Raw genomic sequence first — 12,357 nt, forward strand, 5'->3', positions numbered from 1 at the left:
AAGTGGATTTACCAATTACCTGGGAGGAAATTGAACTCTCTCCGATGTCTTTAGCTGTGGGAAAAGCAGCAGGTCCCGATGCTATTCCTTTAGAGTTTTTTAAATATTTCCGGGATGTCCTAAAATTTGAACTATTGGACTTATGTCTAAGCGCTCAACAAGGTATTGCCCCTCAATCTTGGCATGACTCTATAATTACTGTCTTTCTCAAAAAGGCAAACCCCCGCTATCTCCTTCATCTTTTCGTCCCATATCACTCAAACGGCGACAGTAAAATTTTCTTTTAAATCCTCGCCTCGCGATTATCCAATATTATTTCTCCTTTAGTTTCTATATATCAACATGGTTTTATCCCAGCTAGAGATACTGCTGATCATATTCGACGAGTGATTACGTTTTTGGATTGGTCCAAAGCAACTGGGTCTAATATTGGACTTGTATTTTTAGATGCTGAAAAAGCCATTGACTGGGTTGCTTGGGGCTACTTATGGGAAATATTATCTAGGAAGGGACTAGGTCTTGGCATTATAAAAGCCTTAAAAACCTTGTACATTGCTCCTAAAGCTTGTATTCGAATCAATGGACAAATCTCCCCTTTTTTTCCTATCACCAGGGGCACCCAACAAGGATATCCCTGCTCACCTTTACTTTTTGCTTTTTATATCGACCCTCTAATTAATCGCTTTATTTTGGAACAAAGAATTAAACCGATTCATCTAGCTAATATTAATTATCGAGCGTTAGCTTATGCAGATGACACACTGATGTTCAGACAGCTCTAACAGTGATTAATGACCTTGCTAAGCAATTTGGGTTTTTCTCCGGTTATAAACTCAATCTGGAGAAAACGCAGATTCTCTGTTCTGGGGATAACCCACCTCTGAACATCTCCACTATCTCAGAGGTCATGTACCTAGGAATCAAGATCTCTCTGCCCATAGAGAAAATACCAGAACGTAATCTAAACCCTGTAATAGCTCAAATCAACATCACATTGCAGCGCTTAGATCATTTACATCTATCACTATACGGCAGACTTAACATATTAAAAATGCTGATTTTACCAAAAGTACTGTATATGTATCGTAGAATGCCATTAGAATTCCATTCGCTTTTTAAATTTTTTTTAGAAAGAAGTACTATTCGGTTTTTGTGGGGCAATAAACGCCATCGTAAAGCTCTTAAGAAAATGATACTTAGCAACGAATGTGGCGGATGGAATGTTCCCTACTTTTTTCTATTACTTATCTGCCGTATTACAATATATAAGTCCTCTAATTATGGGAGATAGAGTAGAAGTGCCGAATTGCCAAACTCCGTCAATCTACGAAATGATTATGGGCGAGAAAGTTAAGGGTAGCTTCCTCAGGATTGTAGAGCCTAGCTACCACAAAAAAACAAAGTATAAGATATTAAACTTTGGAGTCTGGCAAAAAGTTCGAAAACATATAACTCTACCTAAATTAAATTCTTGTACCCCCTTAATATCAAAGGGTCTTTTACCAGACATTTTCTGTGATCTAACGATGCATAGGTGGGAGCAGAAAGGAATACGGTATTTGGGAGATTTATTTAGTTACGGTCAAATTGCTTCATTTCAGGAATTAATGAACAACTTTTCTTTAGTAAGGAATGACTTTTTTAAATTTCTTCAACTTCGAAGTTTTTTTTCAGAGTCACCCCTTAACTTTCCCAGCTAAAATGACGAAAATTCCATTGTTAGAACTTTTGCAGAAAAAGCCCCGTATAGGAACTCTTTATGTAAGTCTGATTCAGGAGTGTGGGGACGATCTGGGACAATGTCAGCTGAAATGGGCTAACACCCTAGGTATACCCGATGTCGATATTTTGCTTTCTGTCAAAATTGCTTCAGACTGTCTAATCACAGGGATGATGAAATCCCAACATTTTATGTGTATACACAATCTTTACTATACCCCAAGTAAAGTTGTTAAGTGGAGTACGACTACGGGAACGAACTGCAGTCGCTGTGGGTTATTCGCAGCTGGTGAATTACATATGTTTTTTCTTGCCCCAAACTCAGAACTTTTTTTCAACAAATTGAAACTTTTCTTTCTGTTGTTCTTAAATGTGAGATTAAAATAACTGCTGAACTGGTGTTATTGGGCATTGATCATACCTCTACTAGGCTAAAACTAATTTCTTACTTTTTATTTATATGTATGGCTGCAGTCAGGTCCTGTATTACTAAGGAATGGATTAGTCCGGATCCTCCTTCATTTTTCACTTGGCGCGAAAGACTATTGTTTATGTATAATATCGAATCTGCTATTTACAAGTTAAAAGGGGGTTAAAAGAAGAGTTTTGGGGGAGAAAATTTGGGCACCAATTGCTGAATGGATTTAATTTATCATGCTGCTTGAATTATATACATTTTATAAATTCTTCTGTATTTAATGTGGCTATTTTTTTTATTTCTGTTACTGTGTACCACTGTATTTCCTTGCAATAAAACAATAAAAAAAAAAAATGTGCACTCCTACGGCACACCATTTTAATGCCTGTCTCTGCATGTCCAGCGGCATGCCAACAACACCGTGACGCTGGCCTTGGAAGGCTATGTGAGTGTAGGCCAATGGTCCAGACACAGCAGACACAGGTGTACAGCCTATGGCTGGCTGTGATCACGCTGTGAATAAGGCCAGGCAAATGACTAATGCATCCGCAGGACTGATACACTTAACACTTGGCATGCATGTGCCAAGACCCCGAGCGGTCTTGCGCTCCTACATTTATTTTTATTTTGTATTTATTTATCTAAACTTGTATTGCGCACAGCTACCCTCAATGGGTTTCCCGGCGCCAGGGACAGACAAGAGAAGAAAGCAAGCAAAAAGCCCAAACAGAACAAACAGTGCAGACGGATCAATTAACCAAAAGAGTCTTTAATTTTTTCAGAAATGAGAGGAGATCAGTCTCGGCTTTCAGAGCCGGCGGAAGAGCATTCCACATCCTTGGACCATGATAGGAAAACGAGCGGTCGCCCATTTTTGCCAATTTAATTCTAGGGACCAAGAGATTGCCACTGGTGGAGGATCTTAAAGTACGACCAGGCTCATAGACTTGAACCAAGTTCTGCAGGTATTTAGGAGCAGAGCCCTGCCGAATTTTAAAAAGAAGACATAAGGTTTTAAATTGTACGCGGTTCGGGACCCGTATGTCCCCATATGTGCTGGCCTGCCCTCCTGGTGAATGCTACATTGCAACATCAACTACTGTGGTGCTGGTGGCAACTACATCCCAACACAGAGACACACTTACTGCACTTCCTGCCCAAGGCCAGGTCTGAGCCATGCCATGCTCCCCATCCCGAATCAGAAAACCCCTGCATTCACCTGAATTATGCCGAACCAGCACACGCCGCTTGTGCATGCCGGGGGGTGCGTGTGCAGCTACATGAACAGGGTCACTTCCAACGCTGAGGTGAAATGGTAATGTCCGCTGAAGACAGCACACTGTGATGTTGCAGGGCCCGTGCCCATCATGCTGACACAATGACCACACAGACACACTTGCTCAGATGGTTTGAATGGCTACGGGCATGTTCGCATGGCCACATATATTAGCAGGCACACATACCTAGTGACAGCTGTGTTGGATGTGTGAGGGGGGTGTGCACACCAGCTGGCAAGGGCTGCCTGGTGCAGTCAGAACTTGCCAACAGTGTACATCGTAAAGGACACAACCGTTCAACCATTAAGGCCCCATGACTTGTGCTGCACAGAGTTAGTGGCCCGGAGTCCTACACGTGCCTACCGCCATGGGCCGCTGACTTGCGGGGCACTGGGGCAGTGTCACGAGTGCAGAGCAAGTTTCCGTAGATGATAAAGGGGCTTGTCGCGGAGTATCTCGGTGGACAGTGGAAGGTCTACCCCCAGGGCATGATGCAGAGGGCAGGACCATGCTGAAACAGTCTCTATGGCGGAGATGAATGGAACAGACGTATGTCAGACACCAAGTCTGGCCCAGCCAGATGAAGATGCAGAAAACCACCAAGCCATGGACTCAGACTCAGAGGCCACCAAGGTCCAACCAGATAGCGCCCATGACTCATTGCGCACAGAGTTAGTGGCACCAGTGCTGTTAGGGGATGCTGCCTGCAATGAGGCATGTCCAATGGTGTGGACTTCTCCACATCTTACCCAGGACACAGTTCCACATGTGTGACCTACTGGACCACAGTGTAGGCCTGAGGCAGCGGTCAGCATAGGCCATTCACTGAGTGTCGCCGGTTTAGGTTGGATGGCCCCACCGGCCTGCGTAGTTCAGGTTCAGTGGCACCATGGGACGCGGACTTGCGGTGAATAGGTTTAATGGCACCTGGTCAGTTGTTGATAGTGTTCGGTTACCTATGTGACTTGATCCGGCTTTCGTGCGGACTGAGCCACATCTTCCTCTTACTCCTCTCCGTGCATTCACTGGTGTGGACTCTGCTATTCATGATTCGCGACTAAGTGCTGGATGTGGTACCTACTGGTCCACAGGGTAGGCCTGAGCCCTTATCCACGTGTCGCCCGCTTGTGTTGAACAGGGTTAGTGGCACCACGTGTCACCGGCTGGTGTTGAACAGGCTTAATGGCACCACGTGTCGCCGGCTGGCATTCAACAGGGTTAATGGTACCACGTGTCGCAGGCCTGCCATATGGAATTATGCCTCACTGATCGAAGAGAGTCTGGTGCTGTGGCTGCTGACACGGACTTGAGGACACTGCCACTCAGGACACAGTTCCACATGTGGGACCTACTGGGCCGACGAGGATGCCGGTGGATTATGTAAAAGGAGTAATGTGGGCCAGTGTCGAGGGGCCAGCGATGGTCTGTGGAGGCTGCAGAGGTCGCGGGCCTGGTGCTTGGGTCTTGCACTGGCATGTGGTGGGCCCTCTTTGACACACAACGATGTAGGCAGGTGAGCAGAGCCTCGTTGGTGCGCTGGGGCAGGCATGAGGTGTCTGGGGACCAGTGGCCCGGGTTGCAGCAGGCACACAGGGACACAGGCCCCGACTGGGCCGATGACTGTAATCAAATCTCTGAAGAAGAATTACTTGGCTTTGATTTTTTGCTGAATGAAGGAGCTCCTAACACTGTTCGTAGGGTTGTAGAGGCCAAAAATCCCCTCACAGGTGAAAACCTAGGGTCTATAAACCAAACACAGTGGGAAGGGGCTGGTATGGCCTCAGAAACTGATGCTGAATCTCCAGAGCTATTGGAGGGAGATGAGGAGATTACATTAAAGTCAATATACAAACTACAGACATCCATGTATAGACTGATCATGGCTCTCAGAGAAGAAACTAAAGCGGAAGGGCTTCGCACTCAAGGAGCAGTACGTAAGCTGCAGAATGTTGTTCGCCGTTTGGCCAAGTCTAGTACTGAAACCAATTTAAGAGTACAGGAGACTGAAGCCCGTATATCTGCCGTGGAAGATGAATTATCCTCACAAAAAACATCAATCAAGGATCTGGATAGTATTAGACAAGACATTGACTTGAAACTGACCGATATGGAAAATCGCGCTCGGCGAAACAACTTACGTATTTTGGGAGTGGCTGAACAATCAGAGGGATAGGATGTTCGACAGTTCATCGTAGAGATGCTCTCAGAGGCCTTTCAAGATCTTAAAGGATGGGACTGGGATAAAGAAGTTATAAGAGCTCATCGCTTTCCCTTTAATCAAAAACGCGATCAGGGGGGAGGAAACAAAAATCCAAGAGCTATTCTTATATGCCTACAGAATTACCTACTCCGTGAGATTTTGTACGATTTGGCTAGGCCATCTAAAACTAGAAAGGGTCTGGGACATACATTTTTTGTTCGACCTGATTTTTGCCCGGTGACAGTGCAGTAACGTTGGAGACTTAAACAATTAATGGCACCAATACAGTCCAAGTGGGGACAAGTCTTTCTCCTAAATCCTGCTAAACTTAAGGTTGTGCATAAGGGGAGAACCATTTTTTTCGTATCTGAGATTAAAGCACAACAATTCTTAGATGCAATGCAGTAGCGATTGATAGGATAAGGGCAAGGATAACGATTATATTCAGCTCTAGTGGGTTGCCCCTCTACTTCTGATTTACTTTTTATTGTTTTTTGTTTTGTGCCAAAGGTTCTGCACTTTTCAGGTCTGATCGGCCCGGGTAGAATTACATAGCTCACACTCACTTACCATCAATGAGGGCATTAGCCCTCACGCTTCCGGTGGGGGGGTGTCGGGGAGAGGGTGGGTTGGAAAGGATGTGCGGGGGGGGATGTGGGTGGGAAAAGGCTTTCTTTGGGGTGCAAGGAAATACAGCTGAAAGATGTATTGACTAAGTTCATGATTTCTGTACGACAGGTGCCAAATTTGGGAACTTTTTACTATTACATGCTTAACTGCGCTAATATACTAAAACAATATAATGGCTAAACTGACGATATGTTCCATTAATGTTTGTGGTCTAAATGATAAAAGAAAAAGGGGTATAATGGCTCAGATGTTGAAATTTATGCGGTTGGATTTAGTCTGCATACAGGAGACTCATATCTCCTGGTCAAATAGAGGGTGGCTTAGAGATCTTGGTCTGGAAGTAGTAGGATGCTCCCGTCAGAGCTCTACAATAAGAGGGGTTGCAATATTAAAGAGGTTTGGATAAGGCGAAACTAAAAGAATCAAAGAAGACCCATTGGGACGTTGGGTTATTGCTGAACTTAAATTTGGAGGATTGACTATTACTGTTCATTATACGCCTCTACAGTTGATGACCCCACAGTGTTACACTATTTAAGTTTGAAGCTAGCTCAATGGCCACCCAATATTATATTATGTGGTGATTTTAATCTACATTTGGATGAAACATTTGATATTTATGGCAGTACCCCATATATAGGGAGGAAGAAGAATGTATTCAAAGCAATTAAGGGGATTATTCAAGAGTATAAATTGTTAGACGTGGGCTATAAAAAAGGGGGGGAATGCTTGGGTGTACTTTTTTTTTCGGCCCCTCATCAAAGACATTTAAGATTGGACTATATCTTTGTCTCTAAGACTTTATACAATGAACTCACTCAAGCGAAATATGAGGTACTACCAAAAATTATATCGGATCATAATACCATACATTTTAACTTTGAGTCAAATACCCCACCCACCCTTCGATCATGGTCTTTCGACCGCAAACTATTGTTTGATTTATCTTATGTTGAATATATGAATATCTGGATTCCTGAATTCTTTTCTTACAACAAAGGAACTGCATCCTTAGAAATTGTTTGGGACGCTTTCAAGTGTGGGGTTCGGGGAGAAACATTGAGCTATTCAATAGGAAAACAGAAGGAGACTAGAAAGCAAGACGAATTAGACATGAAAAATGTAAGACTGCTAGAGATTCAGCTTATGCAGGCGTGTAATAAAGGATTAGCTACAGAAACTATTATAAAGGAATTACTGGCTCTTAAAGTTAAGATCCATCAAGGATTTGCTGTAAAGTTTGCTCAGCAAATCTCCGCTTTTCGGACGGAAGTCTATGAAGTTGGAGAAAACTCAGGCAAATACTTGGCTAAGAGGGCTAGGCAGAAATCGACACTTGCTAGTATTGATAAAATTAACAATCTGACTGGGATGACTGTTAACAAAATAGAAGAAATACTTAAAGTATTTTGTGATTTCTATCTTAAATTGTATACTGAGGACGTCTCGGGAGACTGTTTAGACCAGATCACTCAGTTTATTGAATCAGCTTTGAATGTTACTTTACCTAGTCATGAGAGGGAGAAAGTGGATTTACCAATTACCTGGGAGGAAATTGAACTCTCTCCGATGTCTTTAGCTTTGGGAAAAGCAGCAGGTCCCGATGCTATTCCTTTAGAGTTTTTTAAATATTTCCGGGATGTCCTAAAATTTGAACTATTGGACTTATGTCTAAGCGCTCAACAAGGTATTGCCCCTCAATCTTGGCATGACTCTATAATTACTGTCTTTCTCAAAAAGGCAAACCCCCGCTATCTCCTTCATCTTTTCGTCCCATATCACTCAAACGGCGACAGTAAAATTTTCTTTAAAATCCTCGCCTCGCGATTATCCAATATTATTTCTCCTATTTTTAGATGCTGAAAAAGCCATTGACCGGGTTGCTTGGGGCTACTTATGGGAAATATTATCTAGGAAGGGACTAGGTCTTGGCATTATAAAAGCCTTAAAAACCTTGTACATTGCTCCTAAAGCTTGTATTCGAATCAATGGACAAATCTCCCCTTTTTTTCCTATCACCAGGGGCACCCAACAAGGATATCCCTGCTCACCTTTACTTTTTGCTTTTTATATCGACCCTCTAATTAATCGCTTTATTTTGGAACAAAGAATTAAACCGATTCATCTAGCTAATATTAATTATCGAGCGCTAGCTTATGCCGATGACACACTGATGTTCAGACAGCTCTACCAGTGATAATGACCTTGCTAAGCAATTTGGGTTTTTCTCCGGTTATAAACTCAATCTGGAGAAAACGCAGATTCTCTGTTCTGGGGATAACCCACCTCTGAACATCTCCACTATCTCAGAGGTCATGTACCTAGGAATCAAGATCTCTCTGCCCATAGAGAAAATACCAGAACGTAATCTAAACCCTGTAATAGCTCAAATCAACATCACATTGCAGCGCTTAGATCATTTACATCTATCACTATACGGCAGACTTAACATATTAAAAATGCTGATTTTACCAAAAGTACTGTATATGTATCGTAGAATGCCATTAGAATTCCATTCGCTTTTTTTAAAAAATTTAAAAAGAAGTACTATTCGGTTTTTGTGGGGCTATAAACGCCATCGTAAAGCTCTTAAGAAAATGATACTTAGCAACGAATGTGGCGGATGGAATGTTCCCTACTTTTTTCTATTACTTATCTGCCGTATTACAATATATAAGTCCTCTAATTATGGGAGATAGAGTAGAAGTGCCGAATTGCCAAACTCCGTCAATCTACGAAATGATTATGGGCGAGAAAGTTAAGGGTAGCTTCCTCAGGATTGTAGAGCCTAGCTACCACAAAAAAACAAAGTATAAGATATTAAACTTTGGAGTCTGGCAAAAAGTTCGAAAACATATAACTCTACCTAAATTAAATTCTTGTACCCCCTTAATATCAACGGGTCTTTTACCAGACATTTTCTGTGATCTAACGATGCATAGGTGGGAGCAGAAAGGAATACGGTATTTGGGAGATTTATTTAGTTACGGTCAAATTGCTTCATTTCAGGAATTAATGAACAACTTTTCTTTAGTAAGGAATGACTTTTTTAAATTTCTTCAACTTCAAAGTTTTTTTTCAGAGTCACCCCTTAACTTTCCCAGCTAAAATGACGAAAATTCCATTGTTAGAACTTTTGCAGAAAAAGCCCCGTATAGGAACTCTTTATGTAAGTCTGATTCAGGAGTGTGGGGACGATCTGGGACAATGTCAGCTGAAATGGGCTAACACCCTAGGTATACCTGATGTCGATATTTTGCTTTCTGTCAAAATTGCTTCAGACTGTCTAATCACAGGGATGATGAAATCCCAACATTTTATGTGTATACACAATCTTTACCCCAAGTAAAGTTGTTAAGTGGAGTACGACTACGGGAACGAACTGCAGTCGCTGTGGGTTATTCGCAGCTGGTGAATTACATATGTTTTTTCTTGCCCCAAACTCAGAACTTTTTTTAAACAAATTGAAACTTTTCTTTCTGTTGTTCTTAAATGTGAGATTAAAATAACTGCTGAACTGGTGTTATTGGGCATTGATCATACCTCTACTAGGCTAAAACCAATTTCTTACGTTTTATTTATATGTATGGCTGCAGTCAGGTCCTGTATTACTAAGGAATTGATTAGTCCGGATCCTCCTTCATTTTTCACTTGGCGCGAAAAACTATTGTTTATGTATAATATCGAATCTGCTATTTACAAGTTAAAAGGGGGTTAAAAGAAGAGTTTTGGGGATAAAATTTGGGCACCAATTGCTGAATGGATTTAATTTATCATGCTGCTTGAATTATATACATTTTATAAATTCTTCTGTATTTAATGTGGCTATTTTTTTTATTTCTGTTACTGTGTACCACTGTATTTCCTTGCAATAAAACAATAAAAAAAAAAAAAAAGAATTTGCACTCCTACGGCACACCATTTTAATGCCTGTCTCTGCATGTCCAGCGGCATGCCAACAACACCGTGACGCTGGCCTTGGAAGGCTATGTGAGTGTAGGCCAATGGTCCGGACACAGCAGACACAGGTGTACAGCCTATGGCTGGCTGTGATCACGCTGTGAATAAGGCCAGGCAAATGACTAATGCATCCTCAGGACTGATACACTTAACTCTTGGCATGCATGTGCCAAGACCCCGAGCGGTCTTGCGCTCCTACATTTATTTTTATTTTGTATTTATTTATCTAAACTTGTATTGCGCACAGCTACCCTCAATGGGTTTCCCGGCGCCAGGGACAGACAAGAGAAGAAAGCAAGCAAAAAGCCCAAACAGAACAAACAGTGCAGACGGATCAATTAAACAAAAGAGTCTTTAATTTTTTCCGAAATGAGAGGAGATCAGTCTCGGCTTTCAGAGCCGGCGGAAGAGCATTCCACATCCTTGGACCAAGATAGGAAAACGAGCGGCCGCCCATTTTTGCCAATTTAATTCTAGGGACCAAGAGATTGCCACTGGTGGAGGATCTTAAAGTACGACCAGGCTCATAGACTTGAACCAAGTTCTGCAGGTATTTAGGAGCAGAGCCCTGCCGAATTTTAAAAAGAAGACATAAGGTTTTAAATTGTACGCGGTTCGGGACCCGTATGTCCCCGTATGTGCTGGCCTGCCCTCCTGGTGAATGCTACATTGCAACATCAACTACTGTGGTGCTGGTGGCAACTACATCCCAACACAGAGACACACTTACTGCACTTCCTGCCCAAGGCCAGGTCTGAGCCATGCCATGCTCCCCATCCCGAATCAGAAAACCCCTGCGTTCACCTGAGCTATGCCGAACCAGCACACGCTGCTTGTGCATGCCGGGGGGTGCGTGTGCAGCTACATGAACAGGGTCACTTCCAACGCTGAGGTGAAATGGTAATGTCCGCTGAAGACAGCACACTGTGATGTTGCAGGGCCCGTGCCCATCATGCTGACACAATGACCACACAGACACACTTGCTCAGATGGTTTGAATGGCTACGGGCATGTTCGCATGGCCACATATATTAGCAGGCACACATACCTAGTGACAGCTGTGTTGGATGTGTGAGGGGGGTGTGCACACCAGCTGGCAAGGGCTGCCTGGTGCAGTCAGAACTTGCCAACAGTGTACATCGTAAAGGACACAACCGTTCAACCATAAAGGCCCCATGACTTGTGCTGCACAGAGTTAGTGGCCCGGAGTCCTACACGTGCCTACCGCCATGGGCCGCTGACTTGCGGGGCACTGGGGCAGTGTCACGAGTGCAGAGCAAGTTTCCGTAGATGATAAAGGGGCTTGTCGCGGAGTATCTCGGTGGACAGTGGAAGGTCTACCCCCAGGGCATGATGCAGAGGGCAGGACCATGCTGAAACAGTCTCTATGGCGGAGATGAATGGAACAGACGTATGTCAGACACCAAGTCTGGCCCAGCCAGATGAAGATGCAGAAAACCACCAAGCCATGGACTCAGACTCAGAGGCCACCAAGGTCCAACCAGATAGCGCCCATGAATCATTGCGCACAGAGTTAGTGGCACCAGTGCTGTTAGGGGATGCTGCCTGCGATGAGGCATGTCCAATGGTGTGGACTTCTCCACATCTTACCCAGGACACAGTTCCACATGTGTGACCTACTGGACCACAGTGTAGGCCTGAGGCAGCCGTCAGCATAGGCCATTCACTGAGTGTCGCCGGTTTAGGTTGGATGGCCCCACCGGCCTGCGTAGTTCAGGTTCAGTGGCACCATGGGACGCGGACTTGCGGTGAATAGGTTTAATGGCACCTGGTCAGTTGTTGATAGTGTTCGGTTACCTATGTGACTTGATCCGGCTTTCGTGCGGACTGAGCCACATCTTCCTCTTACTCCTCTCCGTGCATTCACTGGTGTGGACTCTGCTATTCATGATTCGCGACTAAGTGCTGGATGTGGTACCTACTGGTCCACAGGGTAGGCCTGAGCCCTTATCCACGTGTCGCCCGCTTGTGTTGAACAGGGTTAGTGGCACCACGTTTCACCGGCTGGTTTTGAACAGGCTTAATGGCACCACGTGTCGCCGGCTGGCATTCAACAGGGTTAATGGTACCACGTGTCGCAGGCCTGCCATATGGAATTATGCCTCACTGATCGAAGAGAGTCTGGTGCTGTG

The sequence above is a fragment of the Lissotriton helveticus genome, chromosome 8 (genome assembly GCF_964261635.1).
Source record: "Lissotriton helveticus chromosome 8, aLisHel1.1, whole genome shotgun sequence".
Taxonomy (NCBI): domain Eukaryota; kingdom Metazoa; phylum Chordata; class Amphibia; order Caudata; family Salamandridae; genus Lissotriton; species Lissotriton helveticus.